This window comes from Carcharodon carcharias, chromosome 31 (genome assembly GCF_017639515.1).
Source record: "Carcharodon carcharias isolate sCarCar2 chromosome 31, sCarCar2.pri, whole genome shotgun sequence".
In the NCBI taxonomy this organism is placed as follows: Eukaryota; Metazoa; Chordata; class Chondrichthyes; order Lamniformes; family Lamnidae; genus Carcharodon; species Carcharodon carcharias.
The window spans coordinates 10,636,232-10,654,938 of NC_054497.1; the positions used below are offsets into that span (position 1 = coordinate 10,636,232).

Below are 18,707 nucleotides of genomic sequence, written 5' to 3' on the forward strand. Positions count from 1 at the left end.
TCAAAATTAAAAGCTTCCAGTTTGTTATGAAAACCGAGGAGAAGAAATACCCTTACATCTGTCAGGGATTAATTAAAGTTATCAAGTTTGTGGCTTACCTGTGTGACATGTGGTTAGGAATGTGCAGACACCATTCTTGCTGCTCCAGTTTCTAAACACAAATTGGAGACCTTGATCTCTGCATGTCATATGATATAAAAGTAATTTTGTGCTTTGCATATTATTGCTAAACCCCACTTGCCTAAGGGACAAAAGCCTTGCAGAAAAATTCAAACAGGTATTGTCACCATTAGGGATTCTGAGCTTTCAAATCAAAGTTTCCCAAAAACTAGCAATAGCTTGGAGAATCATGCATGTCTGTTGCAGATTTTTAGGGAAAGGAATTTTCAAACCATGCTTTATTAACTTTCCAATGAATGGAAATAGTAGGTTCAACCGCTGCCTCCTATTAGTGCCACTCGGCTCATGTGATTAAAAGTTAATGCTCTTCTCCCACTTACCTTTCAACACCCCTTACCTGAATGCACAATGTCAGTGGCCTCTTTTGTTACTGGACAACTAATTCAAAGGCTTGAACTAGTAATCCATGGAATGGAAGATCAAATCTGACCACAGCAGTTGGAGAATTTTATTCAGTTTAGAACAAAATCTGGGAATATAATAACCTGTGATCATTAAAATATCCTTGAAGCCCGATTGCCCCAAAATTCCAATGGGTTTCCTAATGTTGTTTAGAGAAGGAAAACTGTCATCCTGACCTGGCCTGGTTAATATGTAACTCTGGTCAAATGCTGAAGCGTTTGACTCCTAACTGACCTTTGATGTGGTCTCGCGAGCCCCAAGGTTACGCCAAACTTTAGAAGAAGTTCCACAGCCACCTTCTCAGGATAACAAGGCAACAAAAGGCAGCCTTGCCAGCCGTACCAACAAGCCATGAGTGATTTTATTAAAAATGTTTCTTGATAACCTTTGCCCCACCATTGCGTGGCACCTCAGAGCACTAGCCTATGTCATTATGACACAGAGCAATTACACCATCTCTCACTACTGCAGCAGCTATATAGATGCAAGTGTAAATATACGTACTATAGAATGTTTACATAGGGAAAAGATTATAGCAGATTAACATGGCACATACTGGACTGAGGGAACAAGACTTAAGCCAAATATGGGATTCTAGGGAGAATGTATTCTGCTACATCTTTGTGTTACAATGGGTCAGGAGGGTTAGGTGGAAAGTGTGACAGGGTCCTAATATTCTTGGTGCCCATGGCCCTCAGAATTCTTCATGCCGATCTGAGAAAGGTGCTGTATCCATGGTTCATTAGCTCTATGAAAAGATTGAGTTCAAGCTTAAACATGTCACTTTTTTAGCAAGTTACAAGACAACTTGTATTTCTTTTGCTTACCCAAGATTGTATTCGCCATCCTACAAGCCTCAGTTTGTATTTGTACAGATCTTAAAAATGTTATCCAGCATTTGTCATTCTGGACAATTTCTCAGTGCATTCCCATCTAATTCAGATGGAATATAAACTTACTTCATAAAACACATGACTGATCGTCTATCCAGATTCCTGAACAAATGAATGGATCTGGAATTTATCTGACAAGTCTTCCATTGTGAAGAGTAATGTGAAGATTTCAACATGCCTACCATTTCTTGATTAAAGCAAATTTCAGTAAAATATATTCTTTACACATCTTATGGGCAGGATTTTATGCATCGGCAAGCGGGGGTGGGACCCGCTCGCTGACGCATAAAATGATGCGCGGTGACATTGGGGGGAACTCCCCATTTAAATTTTCAGGAAGGTGGGGGCACAGCAAAATCAGCTGAGCGCCTGCCAACCTGTCAATGGCCAATTGAGGCCATTGATAGGGTCAATTAAGTGATTAAAAGACCTGGGGCCCTAGCAGGAACTAGAAAAAACATGATACCTCATCCACCAGCGGGATGAGGTTCATGTAGGCTTTAAAAAATTTTAATAAAGGTTTTGTAAAAATTATGGACATGTCCCAACTCATGTGACAGTGTCACATGAGGGGACATGTTAGGGAAATTTTATTTTTCTATTTTTATCTTTTTTACATTTACAGCCAATCTCCCTGAGGCAGCACTTAGCCTCAGGGAGATGAGTGCACTCTATCGTGTGCATGCGCGAAAGAACGCACTCTCGATTTTGGGATTCCCCCCCCCCAACCCCAGCACAGGTAGCGCATAGCCGGTCCATGTAAAACGGCACCATGCCTCTGATTGGGGGTGCCGATCAGAAGCGTGCCTATGTGCGCTCGCCCTTCAACTTCCCCCCTAGCGGGGGCAAAATTCAGCCCTATTTGTTTTCTGACTCTCCACCCATTTCACAAGTCACAAATGATTTCTCTTTGCTACTTCCCACTGTTTCGTATAGTCCAATTTTTGGATTTTTTTTTAACTTTTCCCATGGAAAAGATTTAGGTAAATATGTTCTTTTCAGTGGTGAGCTGTTAAAACAAACAGTTGTTACACAGGTTTGGAGGAGAAAAACTGCACAAATGAAGGGTGGTAAACATGCTAATAACACAGACATTGAAGCTATTTCCCCAAAGACTGTAACAAACCCATTGGCCTGAATTTTCAGCTTGGCGGCCAGGCCAATCAATGGGCCCAGGATCGGCCGGGAAGCGGACCGCTGACCTCGATCGGCACCCCCCGACCACGATTTCATGCTGGCTGGCTAATTAATGGCCAGCCAGCGTGAAATGCACGTTGAAAAGCTCAGCGCTGCTGGGGGGTGGGAGGAGGGCAGGCGAAGACAGAGAGCTGCCTTAGGGAGCTGAAGACCTGAAACAGCAGAAATAAAGGTTTCAAAAGCTGAAAAAAGTGTCTATGCATCATAATCAGTCACCTGAAAATTTAACTAATGAAAATGCTGAACACAGAAATTTATTTATATTTCATTTCATCACGGAAATCTCATCTCGCCCGTGGATGAGGTTTGATTAAAAATGCAAAGGCTGCCTGGCTGATTCACCCATCCGCCAACTGTAAGATTGGACGGGCTACGTAAAATGACAGGCAATTGTGCTGCTAATGGGCTTAACTGCCATCTTAATTGCTAGTGGGACGCTCACCCGACATCATCTTGTGCAATTTCACGCCCGATCGAGTTGGGCACATACCCGCCCAATCAGCATAAAGTTCAGCCCATTGTGCTGGGAAATTTCTAGTGTGTTGTGTAAGAAGATAGGAGGGCAATCAGTGATTATCTTTTTGAAGTCAAGGATGAATACCCAATGAAATGGCAAAACATGGTATGTTCCTTACAACCAGTTCTGATTGAATTGAGTTTAATTATTCCATCACACTCCTGACTTGTGCCTTGTAGCTGGTGGACAGGCTTTGGGATGTCAGGAGCTGAGTTACACGCCACAGAATTCTTAGCCTCTGACCTGCTCTTGTAGCCACAGTATATATATATGACTGGTCCAGTTCAGTTTCTGGTCAATGGCAACTCCCAAAATGTTGATGGTGGGTGTTAGCAATGGTACTGCCATTGAATTTCCAGGGGAGGTGGTTAGATTCTCTCTTATTGAAGATAGTCATTGCCTGGCACTGGTATGGTGTGTGTTATTGTTTTTGACAAGATTAGAGACACATGTTGGAGTGAGATGAGCTTGTTAAAGTCACAAATACCGGTTCAGATTACAAAGGAGTAGTACTGTCACACCCTGATTTGCACTATTGTGTAAGTACATACTGGGTAGAGTAAATCTTCTGTGTGGAAGAGGTGTTGGATCCAGTTACATGGACAACTGAGATGGCTGAATACAAAAGGTATATACAGCAGATCTGAATTTTGAACACTACATTCTATTATTCTCTCGTACCTCAACTGACTTTAGCATAATTCCAGTAAATACTACTTCTTTTTCCCTTGGTAACATTTAAGATAACTCTGTTTTGATTTTATGTTTGGATCTCCTGATTTCACCACTGTAATCTCAATATATTCCTTTCCACAGTCATTTCAGTAATTCTGCCCACCCCGATTTTAATCACTACATCTTTGGAGGCTGAGACTTCAGTTGCCTAGGCCCTAAATTCTGGAATTCTCACCCTAAACCTCTCCATCTCACTAACACCCCCAAGATACGTCATAACGGGGTGGAAATAGAGTTAGGAGGAGAATTATGTTACTAAATACACAAACGGTGAACCTAATTTTCCTCCTTTAGGATAGTCTTTAAAATCTGTCTCATTGACCAAGCTTTAGTAGCTCAATGTCATATTTTGTTTTATAATGCTCCTGTGAAGCATCTTGGGATATTTTATGTTAAAGATGCTATATAAATGTTATTGTTTTGTAATTCCATACAAAAACATTCATTTTCCACCCTCAATTTGTGTCCCATTCTACTTCATATTCAATTTCTCCAGTACCTTCTCCTTGGATATCCACCAAATCTCCTCTTCAGAAGTACCACACATCTGTTTTATTATTTTTACCTTTCTGTTATGATACTTCATATGGTGAGTGCCAGGCAGATCAAATCCATGAGGGAAACTTGATTGTGCTATCACAACAGTTTTGCAATTTGTATTTATTTCAATTGCATGCACTGATTTCAGAAATAATAAGTCCGCCAAGACTTTGAGATTTTTTTAAAAACAAAATTAAAATAGTTATTAACAAAAGAGAAGATTTCAAGCACATACATAGAACTACAAAGTACTACTATAATAATTCCTAAAATCTCTAATTAGTCTGACTCCTAGTTACATCCCCTTTAAGGCAGCGGTCCAAAAATTGATTTTAGATTTTAAACAGATCCAGCAAATTAACACAATACCCTGGACAATGGAACTCCAAATGGCTTTCTCCTCCAGCTTCAGTTTTGGTAGACAGCAAGCTTATGCACAAATACTGGAGGCTTCATTAAAGCTATTTCACACACTTCTGTTAGATATTACAATCCTTACTTTGACACAAAGCTTCATTCTCTTTTATATATGTTTCTCTCATTTTTAATGTGTAAATCTTATTGTTTCATTTGTTTTTGAAACTGTATCTTCCTCACAGTATAAAAACTTTTATGCTGTCACTATATATTGTCAGCAACCCTTGGGGAAAACAAACACATTCTTTGGCCTTGCTTGTCTGGCTATTTGTAAACAGACTGAGATCCCTTGGAAATCCAAAGCCTCCTTCACACCTTATATGCTAAGCCAGCATCCGTGTTTACTGTCAAGCATGTCAAGCACCTAGCTCCTTTTGATGAGTCAAAGCCTGCTCTCTATTTGACTTCAAATGTAATTAAATCTCACACACAGACAAACCCAACTATTTACCCCCACAAACCTACTTTACAATAAACCAGTAAAATATTATGAAAATTATTACACTCTCATGACATTTCACATTTGCAATTATGGGTAGATAACTAGATCTTTTAAAATGTTGTCAACTTGCAGGTCACTAATCATTTAATTGATTGTCAAAAAATAATAAATCTAAAAAGTAGAAATAAACTTGCAGAGCTATGGGGATAGAGCAGTGACATGAGACTGACTGGATTGCTCTAGAGCGCTAGCATGGACTAAATGGGCCAAGTGGCCTTCTTCTGTGCTGTAATGCCTTTATGTCAGCACCTGTTTACCATGTTGTGTGCAGAAACTGATCATTTATCATAAATAGATACAAAAATTGCTGGAAATACTCAGCAGGTCAGGCAGTGTCCGAGTCATGTATTACTCCTACATAATAGTTATAAATCCTTTCCAATTAAAGTTTTGCTTTTCTGTATATATCACGTGTGAACAGTTTGGAATAATTTGCATTTATTGGGTTTCAGGTTTAATGTTTTGACATGTCTGAAACTTGGCACAGAATTAAGCCACCCATTTAATTGTCTTTTGGCCTCAAGTGCCATTGTGGATTTTCCACAGATTGTATTGTGGACTGGAAAATCTGTGTGAATCCTTCTTTGACAAATCAGCATTATGGTCTTAGTGTATCAATACTTCATCTTCTGGGAAATAATTTAATTTGCACAATATAACTTTTTACCTCCCTATAGCAGCACTTAAAATTCTGTGTTAGGACCTGTGAGAGCATTTACACGCAGTTTTTGAGTCTAACTAGCTCTTCAGCAAACCCAGTACAGCCCATAGCCAGAACCCGCACATGGAGAGGTTGTTGCGCTGCAGTTACCATACAGTTCTGGCTAACCAGGAAATTTGCCCACTCTTACCACCTGCCATGAGGCATATTGGAAGAAAGTTACAAGTCAGTAAATCAATCTGTTTAGCTCCATTACAAACATACCTTCCATAGCCATCAAGTCCTGAAGTGGGACTTGAACCTAGAACTTCTCACTTAGAGCTAGGGATGCTACTACACCACCAGATCTCCTATGCTTCTAACTAGCTAGGTGTGGTGAAAGCCATCAAAGTAATTCCTGTATTATGCTCATAAATCATCAATGTTTTCTGAGCAAACAGATCATATTCATTGATTTCAAACTCTCATTGTATTATTTCTCCAGCAGTAAATTCTATCAGCCACATACATATTAAGATAAAATATTTAATTATCTTAAATAGGAGAATTAAAAATTGCTGAAACAATGGCACAGGTCATAGTTAGTCATGTGATTAAACAATGCGCTATTAACAAGGCTAGTTCCTTGCAAATTGTTTGATTGTGGCACAGATATTTCATATAAAAGGAAGCAAATTGAAAATGGCAAAGTTAGGACCAAGAAAAATCAGGCATAATATTTATTACTATGGTAGGGTTCCAGAGAAAATTAGATGTGTAACTGGAGAGAGGATGGATTGCAGGGTATGCAAGAAGGCTGGAGGTGTTAGTTCAGAGTAACAAAAAATGGCCAAGTTGCTTGACCAAATGGTCTTCATGTTATTATGACTCAGTTTCACTTCTGCGAGTCCCATTAGTAACCTCATCTCGCGTAGAGCTGTCCATAAAGATATCAAATGAAAACAAGATGTATCCCTAAAATGTTGACCATGTACTGTACCTCTCCAATGCTGGTGGTGAAAGATGCATGTGGGACCCAGGACTTGAGACCAGGTGAATAGATATTCCTACTTGTATACATGGACCTTACGTAGAGAAGAAAACACATCATAAAGAAAATTCAACTTAAAACTATATCGTTTTCCGTCTCACTCATCAAGACAAGTAACCTAAGCAGGTGGGCTCTCCACCCAAATGGGCTTTTATAAAAATATCATTCAACAATCTCCAAACAAAATTTGATGCAATAATTGTGGCAAACCCTTACTTTTCTGCCATCACGTCTAAAATTACTAATGTAGCTGCTCTGTCAGCATCAGTGTCCTTACAGACTGGACTCTAGTAACAAGGATTCCCTGGCCTCAAGCCAGGAAAATGTCTCAGATAGCCATGCTATTCCCTTGAGAAATGAGGGACATAGTATCGTACAAAGGGAACTCCTGATGCAAAATCTTTCATTGTTGCCCATGGTAATTCAGTATCTATAACAGCATTCCTGTTTTCCACCTTTTAAGGTAAACGCCACACAGCCCAACATCATCACCAATATCACTCATATCAAAAGTTTTCTGTCTGTGATGTCAAAGTTTGGTCTTCAAAAGAAGAGGGGGAGATGTAGGAAACAAATATGTTTACAATATCTGGAAAAATATGCTATGAGACATATGAATGCAATATACATATATGGAGGTGGTGGCATAGTGGTATTGTCACTGCTAGTGATCCAGCCTAATGATCTGGGGACACGGGTTCAAATCCTGTCACGGAAGCTGGTGGAATTTGAATTCAATTAATAAAGGCTGGAATTAAAAGCTAGTTTCAGTAATGGGGACTGTGAAATGTTGTAAAAACCCATCTGGTTCACTAATATCCTTTAGAGAAGGAAATCTGCTGTCCTTACCCAGTCTGGCCGACGTGTGACTCCAGACAAATAGCAACGTGGCTGACTCTTAACTGCCCTCTGAAATGACTGAGCAATTAGGGATGAGTAACAAATTCTGACCTTGCCAGTGAAGCCCACATCCTGTGAAGAAATACAGGAAGGAATTTTCCATTCCGGGACTAAATCCTGGGGACGGGGAGGCTGACGGGAATTCCCACGATATCATGTGACCCCTCATTAATCATGCAGTCGGGGGTTTCCCAATGTTTTGCACGGCACGGCAACACAGGCTGGATGGAGCGTGAAAGTGGACCAACTGCACATGGGCGGCCCTTTCCCAGCCAGCACTTGCGTGAAATCAATGAACTGCGCACGTGCGGCCATTCTCTGGCCGGTGCATGTGCAGGAAGCCCAAAACCCGCTGGCAACTGCAGTTCCCAAACTGCAAACTCCCGATTTAGATAAGTATTTTTGGGTTTCCTGACACGAGTATCCAGTACCCTCCGGCAATGACAAAACATGAGGAAGCCATCCATACAAACTACAAAGGCATTTGTTTCCAATACAATAACCTTTCTTCCCAAAAAGAATCCCACAATGGAACAAGCTATCAAAGGAAATAGTCACAGCCCCATCACTTGAAATCCACAAGACCCATTTTTAGATCATTTCCATTTATAAGTTTTTCATTATCATGGCCAGCATATTGGTAGGTCATGTCTGGTTCAGCAGGCACTAACCACATTTCTAAATATTGGCGGAATATGGATGTTAGCCTGTGATGCCAACAAGACGAAAGCAGAGGCAGAAGGCAGCGCTCCAGGTAGGCCCAGAGGCCCTCTCTACCTGCCTGGTTGCTGCAGCAGCCGCCCCGTATACAGGAGTTCTCCACACCAGGGGTCGAGTCTTGTTGTGGCATTGGGTGGGGTCTCGCCTACCAGCTGGAGGGGCAGCGAGAGACCCGCAGTGCCTTTTTTCAGGAAGGCCTGTTGAACCACATGACACTCGAGCAGTGGCGAGATCACCAGCAAGCCTTTCCTTGGAATCAAGACCCTGGCGACGGAAGTCCCACCTAGAGAGAGCTGTTGGCCAATCGGAGGCTGGCAGCTCTTACAGTCAGCAGCATCACCGAGGAGCCCTCTGTTGGAAGGACATTTTCCCCACCGGAGTTCTAGAATCGAGGACCCAGGCTACAGGTAAGTAATGTGGGTTGCAGAGAAAGCAAGAGCGGGGGTTAATCTTAGAGGGCACCACACCTTCCCAATGTCTAGTCCCTCGAGCAGGCACTGATTGCTTTAGATCAAGGGACACCACTGCCCCCACCCCCCTCGCCCCCACCTCTGAGATGACACAGATTCACCTGTCATGCACACCACATGACATCAGGCCTGCTTGTGGCTGGGTTAATCCCTGAGATGGCAATGTGAGGCCCTTAAGTGATCTACTTAAGGGCCTCAATTGGTTTGCCAGTTGGGGGGGGGGGTCAACCATGAGCCCTCCCGCCTAGGACTTAATTCTGGTGGAGACGGAAAGGTGGCAGGGTTCAGATATGCCACCACCCCACGACTAAGTAAATGCCCTTCCCGTCTCCAAGCTCACCACCAGTGAGAGAAGATTCTGACCAACGAGTGGCTTGCTTCCAATAGTCATTTTTTAGTTTCAATTTTTAAAAGTTGGAGAGAGCGTACCACCATTTTGAAATGCCCTCTCCCTCATTTACCTGTGGCTTGCTTTCAAGTTTGAAGATTTCTAATTGGCCCTCCAACTTTGAGAGCCTGCCAGCTGTCCTTAATTTCCAAGTCAGGGTGGTGAGTGGTTTGGGAGGGAACTTGCAGGTGGTGGTGTTCTCATGTGTCTGCTGCCCTTATCCTTCTAGATGATAGTGGTCGTGAGTTTGGATGTTGCTGCCTAAGGAGTCTTGGTGAGTTCCTGCAGTGCATCTTATAGATGGTACACACTGCTGCTACTGTGCGTCAGTGGTGAAGGGAGTGAATGTTTTTGGAAGGGGTGCCAATCAAGCGGGCTGTTTTGTACTGGATGGTGTCAAGCTTCTTAAGCTGTTGGAGCTGCACTCACCAGCCAAGTGGAGAGTATTCCATCACACTCCTGACTTGAGCCTTGTAGATGGTGGACAGGCTTTGGGAGTCAGGAGGTGAGTTACTCACTGCAGAATTCCTAGCCTCTGACCTGCTCTTGTAGCCAAAACAAGCCCATCTTCTGACTATTAATTGGCCAACCTGTGGAAGAAAACTCACACAATCGAGTGGCTGTTTCCCACACTAGGCAAGTGGCAAGTAACATTCACGCCACACAATATTCATGCCACCTAATAACCATCTTCAACAAGAGAGAATCTAACCATCACCCCTCGACATTCAATGGCATTACTATCACTGAATCTCCCACTATCAACATCCTGGGGATTACCATTCACCAGAAACTGGAATAGCCATATAAATACTGCGGCTACAAGAGCAGGTCAGAGGCTAGGAATTGTGCAATGAGTAACTCACCTCCTGACTCCCCAAAGCCTGTCCACCATCTACAAGGCTCAGGTCAGGAGTGTGATGGAATACTCCCCACTTGCCTGGATGAGAGCAACTCCAACAGCTCAAGAAGCTTGACACCATCCAGGACAAAACAGCCTGCTTGATTGTCACCCCTTCCAAAAACATTCATTCCCTCCACCACTGATGCATAGTGGCAGCTGTGTGTACCATCTATAAGATGCACTGCAGGAACTCACCAAGACTTCTTAGGCAGCACCTTCCAAACTCACAACCACTACCATCTAGAAGGACAAGGGCAGCAGACACATGGGACCAACACCACCTGCAAGTTCCCTTCCAAGTCACTCACCATTCTGACTTGGAAATATATCGCCGTTCCTTCACTGTTGCTGGGTCAAAATCCTGGAACTCCCTTCCTAACAGCACTGTGGGTGTACCTACGCCACATGGACTGCAGCAGTTCAAGAAGGCAGCTCACCACCATCTTCCCATGAGCAGTTAGGAATGGGCAATAAATGCTGAGCTAGCCAGCAATGCCCGCATCACATGGATGAAGAAAATAAAACAGTGCGGGCTTTCCCACATTTTAGCTTGATGGCAGGGTTCAAGAAAATCACAGAGAAAATCAATGTGGCGAATCTGGGCTCCTCAGAAAAACTCTGCTGACAGTCATCTAGATGTGTGTAAATCACAATTTTTTTTGTTTTTTTCTGCGGCGGGTTGGGGGAGCAGGGTGTGGTCTCACTTGCAATCCACAGTTGCCTTCACAGTAGATGTCCTACTGCAGGTGCCTCGTGCCTCCTTTTGTGGACTGCTCAGCAGTGGACAATTGACACAATGGCATTCTCTTCCTTTCTCCTGCTTACTAGAGGAGTCAATGACATTTTCCCTCTTTGCCCCATTCCTGCTCGCAATCAAAGGAAGGCAAAAGGCAAGGCTCTGCTAGAAAATAAGTGAAAGGGTTCAATTAAACAACAGGAACTACAGTTTTTAAAGAATATCATTAGTTGTATGATTCCTTCGGCAATAAACCTGACCTCCACTCATCAACTACCTATAAGAGCCTTGAGATGATTTCACTGCATTAAAGGAGCTATGTAAGTGCATGTTGTTGTTGGGACATAAGTAAAACCAAGAGTTTCTCTTGTGGACAATGGCAGGAGAATTTAGATGTCCCACTCTTCTGATGCAGTGTTTTGGAGTGTTTCTAAAGGTGCCCCCAAAATAAGATAATGCTGGGGACTGGGACTCCCAATGACCAGCTTGTAACATTTGTTTAAGCTAATGGAGCCAAATCTCCAATTGATTGAGGTACTAAAGTGTTGCCACCACATGTGGATTCATAGCACTTACAGGAAGTACAAAGGAAGGGCAATCAAAGCAAGCCTTGAACCTACTCCATCAGAAAATAAGTGTTAATTTTTGCTAATTAATGTAGCGAAGTCCAGGCAATAACTGGATGTTCCATTCTCTTTAGAATTAGTAAATTGATTAGGAGTTGGTAAAATATTAAACGCTTTAATAAAAACCTTCAAAAGTACACTTGGATCTGCAGCATATTAAGTTTATTTTCTGACTATCCTAGAATTTCATTACACAAACTCAATTGTATATCCTGGAATAGTTAAGGGGTGATTTGACAGAAGTTTTCAGTATATTAAGTGGGACAAATAGAGAAAAAAAAGCTATTTGGCTATTTCCGCTGGTTGGGGAGTCTAGGACTAGGGTGGCATGGTCTAAAATTAGAGGCAGGCCTTTCAAGAATGAAATTAGGCAACATTTCTACAGACAAAGGGTGGCAGAAGCTTGGAACTCCCTTCCGCAAATGACACTTAACGCTAGATCAACTGTCAATTTTAAATCTGCGATTGATAGATTTTTGTGAATCATAAGCGATAGAGGCAAAGGTGGGTAAAAGTTAGCCATAATCTCTCTGACTGATGGAATAGGTTCAAGGGGATGAATAGTCTCATCCTGCTCCTATGTAATGTTTTAAGGTAAATAAATTATGGCTGATATTGGAAAAAGCAGTTATGGCACAGAAGATCTCTTTGGTCTTAGTTGCTGTTGAGGAAATTAACTGGTAACATGTAAAGCTAGGGTACGTTTGAGCAAAGCACCAGCAACCTCAGGAATAATTGTAGATGTTGCTAACTCATGCCCCATAAGATTTAATTGATGTTAGCAACGTAGATGGTGAGCACATCTTTGGCCGTTAACAACACTGATGAGGCTCAAAACCCACATAACCACCTATCCTCCTGCTACCCACCAGCCCACCCCATACCAGTACACATAGCGTTTGTACAGCAAAACAACATGTCCTTATTCAAACACATTTTCCATGGCATTATCATCCTGGTAACACAAGAAACCAACAGTGAAACTTTTATAATCTGGCATGCAAAATGGTTGGCATTGTCTGGCACTATATGGGCAGGTCTCTGCAAATCATCATACCACACGCTCTCAGTCCCAGTTATGGCACCTTGAAATGGCATCAAGTGAAGCTCAAATTCTTTCCCACAGAGTAAGGAGGAGGAGTCACGCTCACATACGAAGAGGCTCGGGAATAGGTTGTTTGTGATAGGCTTCTTAAGGGAATACATGAGTCGAAAATAAAAAAAGTGCAAAAGCCAGAGGCATGGAACAAAATTCAAAGTGCGCAGGTACAAAGTCAAAAATGGGGCAATTCACAGCAATCATAAAGAAATTAGGATTTTATTTGTTCTCACTTGTATGCTAGGGAAAGGTAGAATAACATTCATTTGCCTGAAACAAAATACTAATTTCTGCAAAGATGGTCTATAATTATCAAACTTGAGAAGGAAACAAGCTTGTAGGAGTCTTGTGCCTGGTGCTGCAAGCTAAATTGATTCAGGAGGTTGATTTTGGACCTTCAAGTACTAATAATATTACAGGTTCCATCTCATGTTCCTTCAGCCATCTTAGGTTTCTTGTTTCCTTGTTTAAGGGAGAATATGAATATTAATTGACTCCTAATGCACAGTTCAGGTAAGTGATATCTTTGCCGGCAATGTTCAGTGTACCACACAATAATGTAACAAGAGATCCTCAAGTTCCAATTTTGCCAGAGTTCCATTGTCCCCGCAAGCCTTTGAAGTTGAAATATTTGAAATGAATTGATCACAGCGATGCTTGTGAACACCTGGATGGTGTTGGGACAACGCTTTAAAAGGTATCTATTTTCTAACCATGAATAGGTTGGATTTGCAAATATTTTCTCTTTTTTTGGTCCGCAACATTGAAGTGAACAGAACTTTTCTATCCCTTATTTTCCATTTCAGAATGAGTGACGTTAGCCAGCTGTGATGCAATGCCACCCTCCTGGTGTATAACCCGCTTGATGACACACTTCAGCTACATACTGAGAAATGCTCCTTCATAGGGCGAGACCCACATTTACATTTTTGGGCATTGTCAGTCTTGCAAACTTTCACAATAACTTTTTTTTAATGTAGTGCCTTCATCTTAGTCCCAAAGCACTACTCAGTAGCAATTATCAAACAAAATTTGACAGTGAGTTTCACAAAGAGATATTGGTACGATAGACCAAAAAGCTAGCCCAAAGAGATAGGCTTTAACGAGAGACTTAAAGGACGAGAGATATGGAGAGGCAGAGAAGTTTAAGGAGGGAATTTGGGATCTTATGGCCAAGGCAGTTGAAGGCACAGCCCCCAATCATGGAGCGATGAAAGTAGGAATTGTGTATGAGGCCAGAATGGGAGGAACATAGTATTAAGTGGAAGCCTTCAAACATCTGAAAACATCAGCTCGGCACATATGTTCAACTGAAGTCCACAAAGATCAAGTGAAATGCCAATTGTTGAAGTGGGTACACTTTACAGGGCTTCTCAAGCCAGACTGATTCCAAGCTGGTTCAATCAATCCTCACTGTAGGAACATAAGAAATTGGAGCAGTATTAGGCCTTGTGGCCCCTTGAGCCTGCTCCACCATTCAATAAAGCTGAAGATGATGATGTAAATTGCCTATCACTATGACATTATGAGCTTGAATCCGGTGGGCAATGACATGCAACAAGCCATCAAGCTTGGGAGAGGTGATCACAGGGCACTTTGAAAGTCATATGGCAATGTGAAAACTTGCTTCGATCCTCTTGATCTATGCTGAATTTAGGCCTCCTAAGTTCATATTTGGTCAAGGTATAAAGGTGTTCATTGTAATCCTATTCAGAGAGAAGGCCAGATGAATCAAGAAGTAATGTTTAACAAATTAGAATAGGAGGAGGCTATTTAGCCCCTCAAGCCTGCTCTACCATTCAATAAAATCACTGTTGATCTTCTACCTCAACTCCACTTTCTTGCACTATCCTCACATCCTTTGATTCCCTCAATGTCCAAAAATCTCTTGATTCAGTCCTGAATACACTCATCAACTGAGCATTCACAGCTGTCTGAGTGAAGGAATCTCTCCTCACCTTAGCCCTAAATGGCCAAGCCCCTTATCATGAGACTATTGCCTCTAGTTCTAGGCTCCCTAGGCAGGAGAAACAGCCTCACAACATCTACCCTAACAAGCAAGAACTTTATACCTGAATCTTGTCAATGCTTAACGTTAAAAGTCTGCATATCACAAGAGGGAGGGAGAAGAGAAACAGGTAAAAATCTGTACACATCTGGAGTCTTTAAAGACTGCTTTAGTGCACAATAACATGTAATGAATCTTTACATCAACACAAAAGGGTGCAGGAATGAGGAAGGATGTGTATGACAGCTTATTTTGAGCAAGGCAAGCCAAGAAAGTACTGCTCATAGTATACAGATGAAGCAGAAAATCAAAAAGGATGCAAGGGAGAAAGAAGTAGAAAGTTGAGGTTAAAAGACAATTTGATATAACGAGGTCTGTATTGCAAGAAGGTGTTGGAAGATCCTGTTCAGATATGTGGGGCAGTATTCAGCTATTTCATGAAGAGTTGAAAGCAGCCTCGGGCTGCTTTCAGGCTTCTTTGTGCAGCTGTAGAAGTGAAAATGTGGAATTGTATTTAAAGTCAGAGTGAAAGTAGCCATTATTCAAGGAGGAAGAAGAGAACTGTTTTGGAGCAGAGGGCAGGTTCTACCTGCTTCAACCTCATTGACTTCAGGTACAGCAGGCCTCATAGGATATTATTGTGAGTCAGGTGAAAGGAAGAATTTGCATTTATGTAGCACCTTTCACAATTTAAGGACATCCCAAAGCGGTTCATAGCCAAAGAATAAGTGTAGCTACTATATAGGTTAGTCACTGTGTAAGTGCAGATTATGAAGGTAACCTTTTAATTGAACCAGTCATAAAAGAATTAAAGACTCGCATTTATATAGCACCACTCATGAGAGCCAGATGTCCCAAGATGCTTCACAGCTGATAAAAAGTATTTTTTTTTTGTTGTTATAGTCACTGTCCTGATGGAAATGCGTTAACTGATTTGTACACAGCAACTTGCTCCAACAGCAATGTGATAATGACCACATAAGCCAGGGCAAAAGCAAAATACTGCGGATGCTGGAAATCGGAAACAGGAAGGAAAATTACTGGGAAGACTCAGCAGGTCTGACAGCATCTGCGGAGAGAGAGTTAACGTTTCGAGTCCGTATGGCTCTTCTTGAGAACTGGACCACACGAGCCGGGACCACCAGGGTTTACCATCCCCACTTTTCTTTAGAGATAGTGCCACGGGGTCTTTTACATCCAACTGGTCGCGTGGGTTTAACTGCTCAGCCGAAAGACAGCACCTCCGACAGTGCAGCGCTCCCCTCGGTACTGCACTGGAGCATGCGCGCAGGTTTTTAGCGCTTTTATTCTCTTGTGCAAGAGTGGGTAACATTAAGATTAGCCACAAATCCAACTACACTTTTTTTTCCCGAGGGTGGTGAACCTGTGGAATTCTCTACCACTTCTCACCTCTCTCTCTCTCTCTCTCTCTCTGCCTCTCAACGGAGCTACTCCATCAGGCGAGCCAGGAGAAAGGCGCTTGCGCAGTGGTCGGCCAGAGCGACGGCCGTTACACGCACGCGCGCCGGGCCGACGGGTGGCGCATGCGTGTTGCGAACGCGCGGAATTTTAAACCGTCCAAAAGAGGGAGTCAGTTGGGTGGGGGAGGGGGAAAAAAAAAAAATTTACAAACGGCGCCCAGGATCGGAAATCGAGCCGGGGGCGGGGGGGGCGTGCGGTGAGCGGCGCTCGGCTCGGTAGGTACTCAAACCGGGTTTGCCTGCCACTGGGTTCCGTTGCCGATGTTTGTTTTTTTTTTTGGAGGCGGTTTTTATTTGTCCCAGTCAGGGCCTGGGGCCTCCGCTCAGGCCTCGGCTGTTGTTGGTCACCGGCTGTTGTGTGTGGGAAGTCGCCGTTCATGAACCCCCTCCCCCTCTCCCCTTCTCTCCCCCTCCCCCTCTCCCTCCTCCTCCTCCCCCTCTCCCTCCTCCTCCTCCTCCTCCTCCCCTTCTCTCCCTCACCCCTTCTCTCCCTCACCCCTTCTCTCCCTCTCCCCTTCTCTCCCTCTCTCCTCCCCCTCCCCTCCTCCTCCTCCTCCTCACCCTCTCCCCTTCTCTCCCTCTCTCCTCCTCCTCCTCCTCCTCCCCCTCTCCCCTTCTCTCCCCCTCTCCCTCTCCCCTTCTCTCCCCCTCTCCCTCTCTCCCCCTCCTCCCCCTCTCCCTCTCCCCTTCTCTCCCCCTCTCCCTCTCTCCTCCCCCTCCCCCTCTCCCTCCTCCTCCTCCCCTCTCCCCCCCCTCCCCCTCTCCCCCCCCTCCCCCTCTCCCCCCCCTCCCCCTCTCCCCCCCCCTCCCCCTCTCCCCCCCCTCCCCCTCTCCCCCCCCTCCCCCTCTCCCCCCCTCCCCCTCTCCCCCCCCTCCCCCTCTCCCCCCCCTCCCCCTCTCCCCCCCCTCCCCCTCTCCCCCCCCTCCCCCTCTCCCCCCCCTCCCCCTCTCCCCCCCCTCCCCCTCTCCCCCCCCCTCCCCCTCTCCCCCCCCCTCCCCCTCTCCCCCCCCCTCCCCCCTCCCCCTCTCCCTCTCCCCCCCCTCCCCCTCTCCCTCTCCCCTTCTCTCCCCCTCTCCCTCTCTCCTCCCCCTCTCCCTCCTCCTCCTCCTCCTCCTCCCCCTCTCCCCTTCTCTCCCCCTCTCCCTCTCCCCCCCTCCCCCTCTCCCTCTCCCCTTCTCTCCCCCTCTCCCTCTCTCCTCCCCCTCTCCCTCCTCCTCCTCCTCCTCCCCCTCTCCCTCCTCCTCCTCCCCCTCTCCCTCTCCCCTTCTCTCCCCCTCTCCCTCTCTCCTCCCCCTCCCCCTCCCCCTCTCCCTCCTCCTCCTCCCCCTCTCCCCCCCCTCCCCCTCTCCCCCCCTCCCCCTCTCCCCCCCCTCCCCCTCTCCCCCCCCCTCCCCCTCTCCCCCCCCCCTCCCCCTCTCCCCCCCCCCTCCCCCTCTCCCCCCCCCTCCCCCTCTCCCCCCCCTCCCCCTCTCCCCCCCCTCCCCCTCTCCCCCCCCTCCCCCTCTCCCCCCCCTCCCCCTCTCCCCCCCCCTCCCCCTCTCCCCCCCCCCTCCCCCTCTCCCCCCTCTCCCCCCCCTCCCCCTCTCCCTCTCCCCCCCCTCCCCCTCTCCCTCTCCCCTTCTCTCCCCCTCTCCCTCTCTCCTCCCCCTCCCCCTCTCCCTCCTCCTCCTCCCCCTCTCCCTCTCCCCTTCTCTCCCCCTCTCCCTCTCTCCTCCCCCTCCCCCTCTCCCTCCTCCTCCTCCTCCTCCTCCCCCTCTCCCTCTCCCCGTCTCTCCCTCTCTCCTCCCCCTCCCCTCCCCCTCCTCCCCCTCTCCTCCCCCTCCTCCCCCTCTCCCTCCTCCCCCTCTCCCCTTCTCTCCCCCTCTCCCTCTCTCCTCCCCCTCTCCCTCCTCCCCCTCCCCCTCTCTCTCCTCCCCCTCCCCCTCTCCCTCCTCCTCCTCCCCTCTCCCTCTCCCCTTCTCTCCCCCTCTCCCTCTCTCCTCCCCCTCTCCCTCCTCCCCCTCTCCCTCCTCCCCCTCCCCCTCTCCCTCTCCCTCCTCCTCCTCTCCCCCTTCCTCCTCCTCCCCCCTCCTCCTCTCCCCCTTCTTCCTCCTCTCCCCCCCCCCCCCCCCCCCCCCCCCCCCCCCCCCCCAAAACCTGGGTGTCTCATCAGCCTGGCACCGATTTGAAATCCTCCCCATCAGACTTTCAGATCAGAGTTCGAGCACCAAAGTCTGGCTTTGCCAGTGCCGCTCTGAGGGAGTGCCTCACTGTCAGAGGTGCCGTCTTTCAGATGAGACATCCAGCTGAAGCTTGGTGTC

The 18,707-nt window shown here is 45.7% G+C and overlaps 1 protein-coding gene across 1 annotated transcript in view; it reads left to right on the forward strand.

Moving 5' to 3' along the window:
- The first annotated feature begins 16,563 nt into the window (after positions 1–16,563).
- The window catches only part of LOC121271705 (kinesin-like protein KIF18A), a 74,995-nt gene continuing 72,851 nt past the window's right edge, over positions 16,564–18,707 (forward strand). Inside the window, exon 1 of the mRNA XM_041177874.1 lies at positions 16,564–16,622. The gene's annotated coding sequence lies outside the window, so the exon portion shown is untranslated. The remainder of the gene's footprint in view (positions 16,623–18,707) is intronic.